We start from the raw sequence: 15742 nt of genomic DNA, 5'->3' as shown, positions 1-15742 counted from the left end.
ATCAAGGATGAAAGGGCCCATTGTGGGTGGTGCCATCCCTGGGCTGGTAGTCTTGGTTCTATAAGAAAGCAAGCTGGGCAAGCCAGGGAAAGCAATCCAGTAAGAAACATCCCTACATGGCCTCTGTATCAGCTCCTGCTTCCTGACCTGCTTGAGTTCCAGTCCTGCATCCTTTGGTGATGAACAGCAGTATGGAAGTGTAAGCTGAACAAATCCTTTCTTCTCTAACTTGCTTCTTGGTCACGATGCTTGTTCAGGAATAGAAACCCTGACTAAGACAAAGATGCTCTTACATCTTGAGTCTAAAAAATTAATCATTCAATCATTCACCCTCCAAAAGAAGATGAAAAACTGACCAGAGGTCACCCAAACCCTGCCATGTTAACAAAGCTTCCTAAAAGCTACAGAGCATGTTTCTATCACAAGTACCTACTTAGAGGTGGGAGGCCATTGGCTGTGATGTGCTGCCTGTCCTGTGGATTGTAAGGTTCTGGTCTGTTATGCAGGCAATTGTTACCGTAGGGCCCTGATGGCTGGCTGACTGTCACTTCCCTGTCTGTATCCCTACATCTTTTGGTCTCCACCAGTTGGACTGGTTCACCCACCATCACTGGAGGAGATTCAGGAGGCGGTATGCATATTCCCGGAACCTTTTGGCATCTTCTGCACATCCGATAGCAAATGTCTTTCCAAAGCATGGAACAGCTTCAGTAACATCAAGACAGAGTCAAGGCTTTGATGGATCTGTGCTGTTTGCATGAGCCTTTGACATTTAGATTTGGGGGATGTGCAGAGGCCATGATGGCTTTTGGCTTCCAGTCTTACCATAGTCTAGATGCTTGCCCCCCCACCTCTCCCTCTACCCCGCCCCCACTTCACAATATCACTGTGATATTTCCATACATTATGACATCAAGCTTTGTTCACAATCATCCCTCCATAGTCCTCTCCCTTCTGCTGCTCCCAATTCTCCCTTCTTCAAGCAGACCCCGGGATGAGGTCATTCCTGATATTCTGTGGGCAATACGTGTAGAGTTTTCTCTTGGTCCCACAAGGCTTGATAAGAAATCAGCTGGTGCTGGAGGCTACTTGGGACAGCGAGAGACACAGACTTGGGATGAACTGACTCTGTAAGAGGGACAGAAGATAGACAGGGAGAAATCAGGTGTTTTGTGATACAGTGGGACCACTGTACACCAAGCCACACTCAGTTCCTCTCGATCTCCAGGCTTTTCAGTTCTACGAGCTAAGGAATACACTTTGTTATTCAATCAAGGCAAATGAGTCCTCTGTAACTTATAACACAGAGCATCATCAGTAATGTCTCCCCTCCCCCCTGCCCTAACCACCTGACCTAGGAGTTCGGCTGTTTAGCATTAAGAGGTTCTATAAGAGCTGAACCAATACGACCCAAACTGGTTATCACAAATGTCAATGACAGACACTTGTGTGTGCTGAAATTTTGATGCTAAGTACAACCTTTTCCCAAGAATGTAGAACCGACTTGGTAAGATCAGAGCTGCCCTTGTAGACCTCTATCCACCACTCCCCCAGGCTCTTTTTTCTTTTTCTTTTATCTTTATGGTTACATTGGTCCACACTGCTAGTACAATTTTAATTGAAGGTGCTCTGGGGGCAGTCGACTTTCCAAGGCTTGCCTCAAAAAACTCCAGCTCTAACAAGAACTTCCCCATTTGTTCCGGGGACCCTCAGTGAAGCCCCAGTGGCCGCAGGATCTGATGCTCCCTTCACTCCGGGAAATGCTTACAGCTAAGACATTAAGTAAATCTCACCAGAACCGGCATGTACCCTTGTCAGACGCTGACGCTTATAAGGCTGCACCGAGCAGCCTTTGCTATCCCCACAAAATGGCTGAGAAAAGCGTGGTCCAAAGACTGTGCTGGAGAGCATTTAAACGCAGTTGGGAAAGGTGCACGAGGAATCGAACTTTGTCAACAGCCCTTGAAGTGGGAGAGTACAGTCGTTAACCGGAGCCAATCGTTTCTGTCCAGAGGTCTTAAAAGGTCATGGGGTCATTTCCCGCAGCAGGTATTTCTTTGAAGGCTAAGCTCCACATCTGCTTATCAGGGTGAAAAGTCCAAATCTGCTTGTTTGTCTAAAAAGCAAACCGTCTCACAGGAGGCTAAGCCAAGGCTGGAACACATCAATACTGTGTGAGGCTATTTCGAGGAGAGACTTAAGGACCAGTCAATCTTAACTCTTAGATTTTTTTTTTTTCTTGTTAATCCCGAACTATCTACTCCACTGCTTATCCTAAAGGAATCTGAAGTCAGGTCGACTCTAAATCACTCCCAACTGTAGCAGGTGTCACGCCCACGGGAATCCTCCCGCAGTTGGGGCGATGTGCCTTTCCTATCCGGAAGTAGAGGGTGCTGGGGCGATGTGCCTTTCCTATCCGGAAGTAGAGGGTGCTGGGGCGATGTGCCTTTCCTATCCGGAAGTAGAGGGTGCCCGGCTGAACCTGTGCTTCCCTCTGGAGCACCAGGATGTTCGTATTTACCCACTGAGTTTAAAAGGCCTGGATGAGAGTAGGCTTTGGAGTAAGTCATCCCGTATGCAGAAGGGAAATGCGCTCTGCGTTGACACCTCTGCTCAGAAATTATGATCTGTGCCCTAGGCTATCAAACATCAGTGCAGGGAATTATTCACAAAGGGCTTATGGTTCAAGTGGTAAATCTAGGCATTTGCAAACTGTTGACCCAAGTGAGTCAGTACAGATAGCTTGATCTTCAGTTTGATGAAAATGTAATTTTATGGATGTCAAGTTGGAGTTCAAAAGTGACGCGTCGTGTCACACAGATAAATAGTTTTGCCAAAAGCAATGCCATAATTCATAAGTGCTTGTCAGGGCAGTGGTAACTATCAGGCTGATTAAGCGAAGTGCTTACTAATAAATGCAGTTTTTATCCAACATTATATGTTAGTCTCTTCGGAGTCACAAAGATGGCCCTATGCAAGCAGTGAAATTAGTGCCCCAAGCGAGTGCCCAGCAAGAACACTTCTGTACGTGTTTCTTTTGCCCCTGAGAAGATTCATGTTTAGAAAAAGACCTAGCAATGAAGTGCTAGTGTTTGATACTCTTTCTTTTCTTTTGTAGGTCCCTGCAGACCAACCACACAACAATGCTCAAAGTAAAAGTGTGAATAAATGTAACAGCTTCAGCAACAAAATAAATCAAATGGTTGTTATTTTTGAAACACATTAGTGTTTCAGGCTTCTGCTGACCAGTCAGGAAGCGTCAGGCACAGCGCGCTCCTTTTGCTCCTGGGCAGTCAGTCCCATGATCCTTTTCACCGCCCCCCCCCCTTATTTCTGGGCAGTCAGTCCCATGATCCTTCTCACCTCCCCCTCTTTGCCGGCTTGCCTTCTTTCCCATTCAACCGCCACCGTGGCTCTTTAACACTGAGTTGCCTTCTGACTTTGGAAGCATCTCTTAACTTGTTGGAGGAATCCATTTTTGTTTTTCTTGTAACATGATTACACCATCACCACCCTGGTCACTCTTTTTGTTTGTTTGTTTGTTTTTAAAACAATTCTTTTTAAAGGGAAGAAGAGATTGTTTATTTTGGAGCCATTTTAAGTCTCCATGGCCTAGGATAGGAACACAGATAGGTGACCCCAAACTCCATGTTGCAATGTGGAAGAAATTCCATGCAGTTTAGCCATTTAACCGATCAGTGGAAGTCACTTGCAGAAGGCTGAATGCTGTTGTGACCCATGAGCATGAGGAAGAATTAAGTCAAGACAATTTACAGATATGTTGCCTCAAGTGCTCTTTCTCGAGGAGGGCACATTTGAAATCTACTATTAGTGACAGAAGGGTACAATGCTGATATATACTGTCGTCACCATGCTGTGCACTGAATCCCCAGGAGAACATAAGCTTGCTCTTGGTGGGGCCTTGTGTCCTTGGCCATTGTCTCCCCCACATCCCCAGTCTCAGGACAACCAACCATTTTGCTTTCTGCTTGTACGGCTTTTCCCTCTCGATTTTCTGTCTAATTGGGAGCAAGAATCCTTTGAGTTCCTGCCTTCGGTTTATTTTACTTAACATAATACCTTCAAGCACCATCGACATTGTCACAAATGACAAAATGTCTGTTTTAAGCACTGTCTAGCCATCCCCTGTGTTATGTAACCTGCCTTCTGGACCCATTCTGGATCTTGAGCGGTTTCCCCAAGACAGCTATGTGCAGTGTGTGCAGGGGCCCGAGGGTATTTGTCATATTTATTTATCGTATTTATTTGTCGTATTTATTTAAAATCGTTATGTAAATACTCAGAAGCATAGAAGTAGGCTTGCTGGATTATATGGTAATTCTTTTTTAGATTTTTAAGAAATGTCAACATGGGCTTGGAGTCTCTCCTCTTCTGTGTCTGATTTATTTATTTGCCCCCCCCCCCAGTTTAGCTGAAAGTTTCTCTAATTAGTTTATTCCAACAGCTAGCTCTTATTTTTATGAACCTTTTGATTTTTTAAATGTCATCCAATTCTGTTCTGTATTTTGTCTCCTATTGTGTGCTATCCTTTTTGTCTGTTTAATTGAGATTTTGTTTGAGATCTTTCTTCCTCTTTTACAAAGACAATTGTAAACTTACATGTGTGCATCCAATATTGAAGCACATAAATAGGCAAAATAAATCACCCTCCAGTCAGGAAGAACTGCATATAGCCCAGGTTGGCCTTGATCTAGCTGAGGATAGAATACACTTGAACATCTAACCCCCTGCCTCCATTTCCCGAGTGCTGGGATTATAGACATGAATTACCATGCCCAGCTACAAACCAAATCTTGGATAATCTGAAGTTTGAGAGAAGCAAATCTCATGAAATAACAGCAGGGAGCTCCCCTTTCAACAGCAGTTTGGCCCAGATGGACACTTAATAGGGGAGCATTGGATTTGAACTTCAGATCAAACAGGACTAAGAGAACTGATCTGTCTACCCAGCAGCCATGCAATATCAGATGCATGGCAGACATCATGCAGGACAGACACTATGGTGGGCTGCAAGACAAGCTCCAGCCACACAGAAATCCAGCACCTTTTTGACCTCCGTGCTGCAGGGTTTCCTATTTGAGAAGGAACCACAGAGCATTCACAAGTGTGTGGAACTCCCTCAGCATGCTCACAGATAACCAGTATCCTAAAGGAAAATGAAAACGCCTTCCCTTCCCTCCTCCCATCTTATACATCGTATGAGTTTATATATCTATATAAAACCCAGGAACCAAAAAAGCAGAAACACAAGACTTACCATGATTATTTTGAATTGCATCTAACTTCAAATGGATGTGAGTGTGACCTAGTTTTGGACCCTTTTGTCTTCTTAAAGATTATATATATATATATATATATATATATATTATTACATATTTTCCTCAATTACATTTCCAATGCTATCCCAAAAGTCCCCCATACCCTCCCCCCCCACTTCCCTACCCACTCATTCCCATTTTTTTTTGGCCCTGGCGTTCCCCTGTACTGGGGCATATACAGTTTGCATATCCAATGGGCCTCTCTTTCCAGTGATGGCCGACTAGGCCATCTTTTGATACATATGCAGCTAGAGTCAAGAGCTCCGGGGTACTGGTTAGTTCATAATGTTGTTCCACCTATAGGGTTGCAGATCCCTTTAGCTCCTTGGGTAATTTCTCTAGCTCCTCCATAAGGGGCCGTGTGACCCATCCAATAGCTGACTGTGAGCATCCACTTCTGTGTTTGCTAGGCCCCGGCATAGTCTCACAAGAGACAGCTACATCTGGGTCCTTTCAGCAAAATCTTGCTAGTGTATGCAATGGTGTCAGCGTTTGGAAGCTGATTATGGGGTGGATCCCTGGATATGGCAGTCTCTATTAAAGATATTTTTATCTTATATGTATGAGTGTTTGCTTGCATGTGCATATATACACTGTGTGTGTGTGTGCCCAGTGTCTGTGAAGGCCAGAAGAGGGTGTCCATTCCCTGAAACTAGAGTTATGGATGGTTGTGAGCTGCCATGTGGGTGCCGGGAACTGAACCTCAGTCCTCTGCAAGATCATCAAGTGCTCTTAACTGCTGAGCCATCTCCAGCCTTAACTTTGTATCTTTTTATGGCTGAAGACAAAACAATCTATTGAGTAGGGACACCATGTTTTCTTCATTCATTGGCTGCCCATATTATTCCAAAATGTAGTCACGGTGCGAACTATCAACACACAAAGCTCAATACCTAGCAGAAGCAGAGCTGGATTATATGGAATCTTCCGTTTTCGAGAAACTTCCACAGTGGCTATGTTACTGTCCATACCCACCAGCAGCATGTAAGGGTTCCCTTTGGCCACATCCTTGCCAGCATTTGTTATAGAAGTCTGATTTATTTTGCTTTCCAAATCATTTTTAGATAAATATTTTTTTATTAGTACATTTGGGTTGTTTTGTGATTCCCATGAGTGCTACACAAGACCACTGTATATTAATAATATATATTCAAGCTGGTACCAACTTAATTTGAGTGACTGCAATAATTCCGTACTTACCATCTCTTTCTAAATTTTATTTTATTTTTTAGGTCTCCCGACTCATTAACTTCTTTTTCATACACTTACTTATTAATTTTGTTTGTGTATGTGTGCATGTATGTGCCACGGCATACACGTGGAGTCCAGAGAATATGTGGGGTCTCTTCTCCCCTTCCATGTAGACTCCAGGGATCAAACTCAGGTACACATATTTGGCAGCAAGTACCCACTGAGACATCTCATCAGCCCTAAATTTACATATTTTTCTTTGCACATGTATTTTTGGTGTGCATGCTTCCTTTTGCGTTCGTATGTGTGGGTACACATACATGTGTGTGTGTGCATGCGTGTCATGTATGTGCAGATGATTGAGGTTTATGTGTGTGTTGCTCATGATTGCTTTCTGTCCCACTGGGGCAGGGTCTCCAGGGATTAGAACTTCATGCTTGCAAAGCTCTTTACTGGACCGTGTCTGAAATCCTAGAATTTACATTATTTTGTGATGTACATCCTCTGACAATTCCCACTCGCTTACCTGTTTTTAGTAGTTCTATCTCTTAAGTCTCACACTAAGGATAAAAGCCCCTGTCATGCCTTTTCTATACGGTATTTTCTGTGATGTTCCATAACTAGAGAGCAGAGCCTTTGTCAGGGGCAGACAGACAAGCGATCGACACACAGAGCAGACAGGCCACAGAGCACAGAGAGCCCAAGCAGACAGAGAAGACACCAGCAGTGTATATATAGTTCTAGGCTCTTCTGACCACCACATGTGTGTTTCAGTGACTCTGCTTCTGACTTGAGCCTTTGGTTTCGGCTCTCAGAACTTCTATTAGCAATTCTGTCTTGATGTGGTCACTTCTTGAGTTGACTTTGATTTGATTGAAGCCAAATATTCCTGAGCCAGGTGTTGGATATTTTCCCATGTTTGGATACTTTTTTTAGCTACTGTTTCTTTTTTTTTCCATTTTTATTAGGTATTTAGCTCATTTACATTTCCAATGCTATACCAAAAGTCCCCCATACCCACCCACCCCGAATCCCCTGCCCACCCACTCCCCCTTTTTGGCCCTGGTGTTCCCCTGTACTGGGGCATATAAAGTTTGCAAGTCCAACGGGCCTCTCTTTCCAGTGATGGCCGACTAGGCCATCTTTTGATATATATGCAGCTAGAGTCAAGAGCTCCGGGGTACTGGTTAGTTCATAATGTTGTTCCACCTATAGGGTTGCAGATCCCTTTAGCTCCTTGGCTACTTTCTCTAGCTCCTCCATTGGGAGCCCTGTGATCCATCCATTAGCTGACTGTGAGCATCCACTTCTGTGTTTGCTAGGCCCAGGCAAAGTCTCACAAGAGACAGCTACATCTGGGTCCTTTCAATAAAATCTTGCTAGTGTATGCAATGGTGTCAGCGTTTGGATGCTGATTATGGGGTGGATCCCTGGATATGGCAGTCTCTACATGATCCATCCTTTCATCTCAGCTCCAAACTTTGTCTCTGTAACTCCTTCCATGGGTGTTTTGTTCCCAATTCTAAGGAGGGGCATAGTGTCCACACTTCAGTCTTCATTCTTCTTGAGTTTCATGTGTTTAGCAAATTGTATCTTATATCTTGGGTATCCTAGGTTTGGGGCTAATATCCACTTATCAGTGAGTACATATTGTGTGAGTTCCTTTGTGACTGTGTTACCTCACTCAGGATGATGCCCTCCAGGTCCATCCATTTGGCTAGGAATTTCATAAATTCATTCTTTTTAATAGCTGAGTAGTACTCCATTGTGTAGATGTACCACATTTTCTGTATCCATTCCTCTGTTGAGGGGCATCTGGGCTCTTTCCAGCTTCTGGCTATTATAAATAAGGCTGCTATGAACATGGTGGAGCATGTGTCCTTCTTACCAGTTGGGGCATCTTCTGGATATATGCCCAGGAGAGGTATTGCTGGATCCTCCGGTAGTACTATGTCCAATTTTCTGAGGAACTGCCAGACTGATTTCCAGAGTGGTTGTACAAGCCTGCAATCCCACCAACAATGGAGGAGTGTTTCTCTTTCTCCACATCCACGCCAGCATCTGCTATCACCTGAATTTTTGATCTTAGCCATTCTGACTGGTGTGAGGTGGAATCTCAGGGTTGTTTTGATTTGCATTTCCCTGATGATTAAGGATGTTGAACATTTTTTCAGGTGTTTTTCTGCCATTCGGTATTCCTCAGGTGAGAATTCTTTGTTCAGTTCTGAGCCCCATTTTTTAATGGGGTTATTTGATTTTCTGAAGTCCACCTTCTTGAGTTCTTTATATATGTTGGATATTAGTCCCCTATCTGATTTAGGATAGGTAAAGATCCTTTCCCAATCTGTTGGTGGTCTTTTTGTCTTATTGACGGTGTCTTTTGCCTTGCAGAAACTTTGGAGTTTCATTAGGTCCCATTTGTCAATTCTCGATCTTACAGTACAAGCCATTGCTGTTCTGTTCAGGAATTTTTCCCCTGTGCCCATATCTTCAAGGCTTTTCCCCACTTTCTTCTCTATAAGTTTCAGTGTCTCTGGTTTTATGTGAAGTTCCTTGATCCACTTAGATTTGACCTTAGTACAAGGAGATAAGTATGAATAGATTCGCATTCTTCTACACGATAACAACCAGTTGTGCCAGCACCAATTGTTGAAAATGCTGTCTTTCTTCCACTGGATGGTTTTAGCTAAACAGTCCCATATCACCTAAAGAAATAGAAGCAGTTATTAATAGTCTCCCAGCCAAAAAAGCCCAGGACCAGACGAGTTTAGTGCAGAGTTCTATCAGACCTTCAAAGAAGATCTAATTCCAGTTCTGCACAAACTATTTCACAAGATAGAAGTAGAAGTTACTCTACCCAACTCATTTTATGAAGCCACTATTACTCTGATACCTAAACCACAGAAAGACCCAACAAACATAGAGAACTTCAGACCAATTTCTCTTATGAATATCGATGCAAAAATCCTCAATAAAATTCTCGCTAACCGAATCCAAGAACATATTAAAGCAATCATCCATCCTGACCAAGTAGGTTTTATTCCAGGGATGCAGGGATGGTTTAATATACGAAAATCCATCAATGTAATCCATTATATAAACAAACTCAAAGACAAAAACCACATGATCATCTCGTTAGATGCAGAAAAAGCATTTGACAAGATCCAACACCCATTCATGATAAAAGTTTTGGAAAGATCAGGAATTCAAGGCGCATACCTAAACATGATAAAAGCAATCTACAGCAAACCAGTAGCCAACATCAAAGTAAATGGAGAGAAGCTGGAAGCAATCCCACTAAAATCAGGGACTAGACAAGGCTGCCCACTTTCTCCCTACCTTTTCAACATAGTACTTGAAGTACTAGCCAGAGCAATTCGACAACAAAAGGATATCAAGGGGATACAAATTGGAAAAGAGGAAGTCAAAATATCACTTTTTGCAGATGATATGATAGTATATATAAGTGACCCTAAAAATTCTACCAGAGAACTCCTAAGCCTGATAAACAGCTTCGGTGAAGTAGCTGGATATAAAATAAACTCAAACAAGTCAATGGCCTTTCTCTATACAAAGAATAAACAGGCTGAGAATGAAATTAGGGAAACAACACCCTTCTCAATAGTCACAAATAGTATAAAATATCTTGGCGTAACTCTAACTAAGGAGGTGAAAGATCTGTATGATAAAAACTTCAAATCTCTGAAGAAAGAAATTAAAGAAGATCTCAGAAGATGGAAAGATCTCCCATGCTCATGAATTGGCAGGATCAACATTGTAAAAATGGCTATCTTGCCAAAAGCAATCTACAGATTCAATGCAATCCCCATCAAAATTCCAACTCAATTCTTCAACGAATTAGAAGGAGCAATTTGCAAATTCATCTGGAATAACAAAAAACCTAGGATAGCAAAAACTCTTCTCAAGGATAAAAGAACCTCTGGTGGAATCACCATGCCTGACCTAAAGCTTTACTACAGAGCAATTGTGATAAAAACTGCATGGTACTGGTATAGAGACAGACAAGTAGACCAATGGAATAGAATTGAAGACCCAGAAATGAACCCACACACCTATGGTCACTTGATCTTCGACAAGGGAGCTAGCTACTGTTTCTTTAAATATACTTTCTGAAGCCTCTCTTCCTTTTCCTTGAATTCTCTTCCCTTTCTCTATATTTTCTGCCTTTCCCCTCTCTTCTCTCTTCTCTTCTCTTCTCTTCTCTTCTCTTCTCTTCTCTTCTCTTCTCTTCTCTTCTCTTCTCTTCTCTTCTCTTCTCTTCTCTTCTCTTTTCCCCTCTCCCCTCTCCCCTCTCCCCTCTCCCCTCTCCCCTCTCCCCTCTCCCCCCTCCCCTCCCCTCCCCCCTCCCCTCTCCTCTCCTCTCCTCTCCTCTCCTCTCCTCTCCTCTCATCTCCTTCTCTCCCTCCCTCCCTCCCTCCCTCCCTCCCTTCCTTCTTCCTCTCTCTCTCTCTCTTTCTTTCTTTCTTTCTTTCTTTCTTTCTTTCTTTCTTTCTTTCTTCCTTGTGGTTGAGACTTCCTATGAGGGCCCCATCTACTCTCAAACTTGTGATCCCCCTGCCTCTGCCTTCTCAGAAAAGCTTGGCTCTCTTTGAATCTCTCTTATGTACATTTTATGTCTCTTGATGATGTCCTGTGGTTTCCTCATTATTTTTCGCAAATTATTTTTGTTCTCCAGTGATTGGATAATTTCTATTTCTGTGTTTGCCCCGTTCTGCACCTCGAGTCCTGACAGCGTCTGCTGAGGCTTTTACTGTATCTTCCCTTCCAGTCCATCTCCAGGATTTCAGTTTTTAAAAATTTATTTCCATTTCTTTGTCAGACTCACATTTACTCATATATCGCTTAAGAATTTTCATTTCCTTCTTTGATATCCTTGTATGCGAGTATCTTATTGTGAAGCAACCTCTTGCCTTAGACTTTTGCTGGACTTTGAAACCAAGTCTGCTTTCACTCAACCTGTTAAATCCTGCCTTTAAGAAAACAAAGCGACCCTTATTCTATGCCTCAGACTTCCTATGCAATTGGTGTCCACAATCTAAGCCAAGTGCATAGTTTAATCTTGAACTATATACTCTTCCATACCCCTGACCCATAGTCATCAACAAGTGTATATGGTGGTACAATCATTTGCTGAAATCAGCCAACAGGTTGGAAACAACCTTAAATAAAACAAATATCTCATAGAGTTTGGAAGTAACCTGTGGCTACAGGTTGATAACATCTGTGTGCTAACATCTGAGTGCTAGTCTGGGTCAGTGGGGTCAGGAAATCACCTCTTCCTGTGTAAAACTGGACGATTTTTACAGAGACGCCCCTGTCATGCCTTTTCTATACCGTGTTTTCTGTGATGTTCCATAACTAGAGAGCAGAGCCTTTGTCAGGGGCAGACAGACAAGTGATCGACACACAGAGCAGACAGGTCACAGAGCACAGAGAGCCCAAGCAGACAGAGAAGACACCAAAAAAGCATGGGAAAGTCAAATTTGGGCTCACTCTTGGTCTAAACTACTCCATGGGGACATTTCCTTTTTATGACATTCTGAAGTCCATGTGTCAGAATCAGGCTCATTTCCAACTCGGGCTGAGGGGGAGGTGGTGGTGGGTAGCTCTCCACAGCCCTGAGGGAGGGTGGTGGGTAGCTCGCCACAGTGCTGAGGGAGGGTGGTGGGTAGCTCTCCACAGTGCTGAGGGAGGGTGGTGGGTAGCTCTCCACAGTGCTGAGGGAGGGTGGTGGGTAGCTCTCCACAGTGCTGAGGGAGGGTGGTGGGTAGCTCTCCACAGTGCTGAGGGAGGGTGGTGGGTAGCTCTCCACAGTGCTGAGGGAGGGTGGTGGGTAGCTCTCCACAGTGCTGAGGGAGGGTGGTGGGTAGCTCTCCACAGTGCTGAGGGAGGGTGGTGGGTAGCTCACCACAGCTCTCTTTTCTGTGGCTGCTTGCCTGTTGAATGGTGAATAGTGAAGGCTGGGAGCGCCTATCCGGTGACCTTACTGACACCCCTCCCTCATCACTTTGAGTTTGGGGGACCAGCTCCTCTGGAGAACTGGGTTTAGGGATTCAACTCTCTGGATGCACAATGCCAAGCACAGTGGTTAACTGGCCAAGCAGTAAATGAATAATTGGAGAGATGGTTTGGGAAGGTGAGCCAAGGGGCACCCTGGAAAGGCTGCGCTCTGATATTCAAAGCTGCCCCCTCTGTATTCAACTCAAAGCGTTAACTCCTTCAAAACCGGAACAACAGCCAACTGCTCATTAATTCCACAGCCCCGCCCCGTCTCTTTGTTATTCTCCCCGTCCTCAGAACCTCCTTGTATCAAATGAGTTTGTCCTTGCAGACCACTTTGCATTTTCAATATCACACGGTTAACAATTTCTGCCATCTTAGAAATTTCTTAAGACTTCTTAATAAGGGTTGTGCCTCTTTAATTGGAAGCCTCCCTTTTATCTTTCTTTCTTTCTCCAGCCTTCCTTTTATGCCAAGCATAGTTACATACCACCCTTCTCAGGAGGAAAAGGGCAGGTCATTGATGACGAGGTGACGTTTGAGAGGCAACTATGTTGAAAATCCAAGGTGTCTCATTTTTCATCTATCTGTTTAACAAGAAATAAAAAGAGGTATCGCACATATTTAACTTTAAATAACTTTATATATTTAAAACAATAGTACCAGCATTATCACAGATTTATAAGAGAAGCTAATCCTTGAAAATTTTATTTTTTTGTGGAAAAAAAAGTCATGCCACACACATCTAGGCTTATTAATTTGGCTGTTCCTGCCAATCATGGGGCAGAGTGAAATGTATATATTTTTTTTATGAAAAGAACTTTTTTCCACAAACCACTTTTTCTTTACACATCGTGACAGGTGGCTAGTCTAGCAAGGACCGGTTTTGAAAAATGGATCTAGCATGACTTCCTTTGGGGGTTAATCTGTCACATGCGTTGGAATGATTCAAGTAAATTTCTTAACTTCTAAGTGCTAGAGCTTTTGACGATGTGCAGAAGCTGAGAGGAGGGGAGAGTGGAGAGGAGGAGGAGGGGAAGGGGGAGGGGAGGAGAGGAGGAGAGGAGGAGAGGAGAAAGCGATTCTAATACCATCAGAGCAAGCTCATGGATTTAGGCAATCGGGCTTACTTTTTTTTTTTTTTTTTTTCCCTCAACGCACTGCAAATGCATATATTCCGTACCAACAGCAGGTTTGATACTAATCGAAGCCTTAATTACAAGCCGACACACTCGTGGAATACCAAACCCACAGTGGGGAGATGGCCCCCATGTGCAACGGAAGAAGGGGCTTCCTCATCAGCAGGCAGAGTTAATTCGCCACCCCACCCCCCCGCCCCTATTCCATGCCTGCCACCTGATACTGCTTGCAGGAATGCCTCCACTGCGTCCTCCTAATGCAACTCTTAGTCTGTTCTTGCTCTGTGATCTCTTTTCAAGCATTTCAATTCCATAAAATAGATTTTAAATTACGCGTACAAGGGTGTGCCAGGGTAGGTGCAGGTGCCGGTGGAGGCCAGAAGAGGGCGCCAGACACTGCGGAGATGCGCGTGGGCAGCTGGATGCAGGTGCTCAGAACCAAACCTTACAGGCTTCCAACTGCTGAGCCATTTTAAAAATAGATGCCACAGAGGTGTTACTAGCATAGTTCTCTTTTATTGTTTTTACTAATGGATTCGACCTCAGTTGCTACACTGGGTGAATCAGCTTCCGCCCACCACGTGAGTCTCTGATCAGATGCAGCATCTCGCCACCATTTCTATTTCTCTTTGCTGTGAGGGGTGGACGTACCTGTAGATCTTTCAGTGTCAAGTGTTTTATGTCACCTACAACCAGGATCTTGCTTTCAGGTAAACACACGTGAAATATTGTTACCTCATTTTTTTTGTTCCCTTGTAATCTGTTGAGGGCGAATCCACATTTGTCCCTGTACGTGTAAAGAAATGTATCTTTTCTGCTATTTGAAGAGTTCCCCACTTGGATTATGTGCAACAAAGCACTTGGTAATTTAAGGAGCATGTAGATAGCAGAAGAAAGAGAATGGAAAGAACGCAATTTGTCATGCTCTGTCTGAGTGATTTTTTTTAAAAAGTGTTTTACTCTATCTGTTCTAGAATAATTTCTCCTGACACGCCCTTTTCTTTGTGTGTTTTGGTTAAGGTGTTATTTCTCACGAAAGATAGAATCACCCCGTTACATCTCAGTGTTATGTTTTTATATTATTTATTTCATCTCATCGATTGGAGCTCAGCTTCAAGGCCGCCCAGGCGGAACCTTTGATCCGGTAGGAGACCTACTCCTGGAGTCCGCTGTGCAGCCGCTGTGAAGGTGCTGTGTGTACCTTTCTCTGTAGCTCTTTCCATTCTTTCCTCTTAACGAAATCTGTCAGGAGTCTGCAGCGCCTTACTGATAACCACGCAGCAACAGGATAGTCGCAACAGGATAGAAGCAGCCAGGCCCCTAGCGGGACACCTGAAGTGTACCACGTGACGAATGTGTGCCACGTGACTCAGCTCACCAGTGACACTGCTTTTCTCTTACTCAACAGATGCACAAAGGGAATGAGAAAGCAACGCAGGACAGGTGACATGAAACAAACAGAGCTAACACTTATGGAAAGCGAAGGTACTTGCCTGTAAGTTTAGTTTCCATCCTAAGACAGTACCCACTGTACTTGGTACCACCTTGGAAAGCAAGTTCAAAGAGTAGGTTTTTCTTTTTACGTTATTTGAGGATTTTTGATCATGTAAGCATACATGTAAAACATTTGCTGAGAATATATATATATATATATATATATATGAATTTTCAAATTGATATATATGTATATATATTCTATAGATATTATCTATTATAATATATTCTATTATAATAATTATATATTGATAAATAATGTAGATATTTATTTATCAATATTCTATTGATATATATTCTATTGATATATATCAATTTGAAATATATATGTAATTATAAATCTATGTCTTTTAAAACTTTTATTATTCCCTAAAAATATGTGTTTTAGCATGCTCCTCTGATGTTGGATGTCATTCCCTCTCCCTGGAAAATTTTCTCTCTTCAGTAATATTGTCTCTTAAGATCCAATTGGTTTCACTACAAAAAATTCTTCCACTTTACTCTGTTTTCATTCATACTCCATGGTCTTCACTGTATTGCTTGTCCTTTGCTTTGGAA

The sequence above is a fragment of the Mus musculus genome, chromosome 10 (assembly GCF_000001635.26).
Source record: "Mus musculus strain C57BL/6J chromosome 10, GRCm38.p6 C57BL/6J".
Taxonomy (NCBI): Eukaryota; Metazoa; Chordata; class Mammalia; order Rodentia; family Muridae; genus Mus; species Mus musculus.
Note: the sequence above shows the minus strand (reverse complement) of the source record.